Genomic DNA, 2,070 nt, shown 5'->3' with positions numbered 1-2,070 from the left:
GCAATAAACCTCTAGCCTCCCCCCAGCGCCGATCGCAGCCCAGACGTATCCCTATCCTAAGGACCCAATTGTCGAGCCCATGGAGTTTAACAGCTCCGGGGGGACCTGGGAACCGAGTAACACTCACGGAGATACAGCTGCTCCGTGGGAATGAATTCTTGAACCCGCGGAGCCTGAATCACTCCGGGGTCAAAGAACCGAGTTTATTAGAGTCCTCCACCGAGAACTTAGTCGGAGCTGAGCCTGGAAAGCTGACCAGCCTACACCGCGACCACCTGGGGTGTAAGTAAATAATCTTTTCAATCAACCATTACGCCTCTGTGACTGATTCTAGCTAGAGCGTGTCATACCGCACCGCGGTCTTTTCCAACCCCGTGTACCCGGGCTACCGGCCACAGCCTGTGTACACACAAAGACGGGTCCCCGGCTCGCACATGGCGACCCAGATAGGATTGGGAGAGAGCTCGCACATGGCGATCCAGGCGGGACCGGGAGTCTGCCCGCACACCAAGGAGTGAAAGGTATTGGGCTGTGTCATCACAACAGTTGCCATCTCCCATGACATTTTTTTGAGTCTTGTGACGTGTTGATTTAACCATTTTGGTGCAAATAATGAGACATGTTAGTGTCATGAAAAAATGGGCAGCTCTGAACATGGTACTTGTAAACTCAGCTGTCACTCTCCAAACTTTGTTAGGAGATGGAAAGGGTGAAATTTCAATAGCCAGGTGGAGGGGGTAGATTGAAAGACTTCTTCACTCTGATCTTGAGAGTTGCCACATTTCAGTTGTTTTTCTCCTGTCCTCTGTTTGCCTCCCAGGCAGCCCAGGGTTTAACTTGGCAGCTCCCGAAGTCTGCTTGTTTGCTTTCACATCCACCCCCTGTTACACAATGTATCGAAAGTCATAGATTCATAGATGCTAGGATCGGAAGGGACCTCAATAGATCATCGAGGTTATGGGTTTGCTTTTCAAAAAAGCCATGAAACCTACAAAATCCATGCCAGAAATGTATCTTTAATGGTACTGGTGAGCTAATAGCTGTGCCCATGTTTGCAATAGGCCAGTGTGTGTTATGATTTCGTGGGGAACTGACCTCATGCTGACTCACTGAGGAATAGCAAGGTCTTAGCAGCCCAGTGAAGATGGACCTCCTTTTCCATGGATCACTGGCCAGAAAAGGAGAAGTTTGCCTATTCGCTGCTAATGCTTCTGGCTGTGGCAGCTGCCTGCCCAGGAGAAGCTCCACTGACCAAAATACGGCTGCACCTCTACAGAATGTCTGAGACTTTGTCAATTGGGGAAATTTAGTGCATTCAAAATCAATTTAGCTAAAGTAGGATTATGCTTGGTTTAACCCTTGATGTTCACAATGACACATTTAAAAACATGCTAGCTGGTTAACCCCATATTGAGAGATGATGAAGTCCTAATATGAAGCCTAAATAAACCACAATCAGTTAACATGCTTTTTAAAAAGGATTGTTGCCTATATTAAAGGCTAAGCTGTATTTATGATGATGGTAATATTGGCTGTTAGTTACTGGGAATTCATGACTAACATTTTGAAAGACTAATCCAACCCAGTTCAACTAGTTTATACTGGAGGACTGTAAAAGCCATAACCGATCAGTAATGTGGAGTGTTACTGACCAATTTTCACTCTGTTGCAGAGCTGCAGCTATTCAAAAATGCGGGCCAAAGCTGCCATGGAGCTGAGGATGGCATCCCAAGTAAAGGATAACAAGAAATTGTTTTTTAGATATATAGGGAGTAAAAGGAAGGCCCAGGGTGGAATAGGACCCCTACTAAATGGGCAGAAGCAATTGGTGATGGACAGGGGGGACAAGGCTGAACTCCTCAACGAGTTCTTTGCCTCAGTGTTCCTAAGCGAGGGGCAAGACAAGTCTCTCACTGGGGCTGTAGAGAGGCAGCAGCAAGGCGCCAGACTGCCATGCGTAGACCCTGAGATGGTGCAGAGTCACTTGGAAGAACTGGATGCCTTTAAGTCGGCAGGCCCGGATGAGCTCCATCCGAGGGTGCTGAAGGCACTGGCCGACGTCATTGCACA

This window comes from Alligator sinensis, unplaced genomic scaffold (assembly GCF_000455745.1).
Source record: "Alligator sinensis unplaced genomic scaffold, ASM45574v1 scaffold13_1, whole genome shotgun sequence".
NCBI lineage: Eukaryota > Metazoa > Chordata > Crocodylia > Alligatoridae > Alligator > Alligator sinensis.
This window is presented reverse-complemented; position numbering follows the sequence as displayed.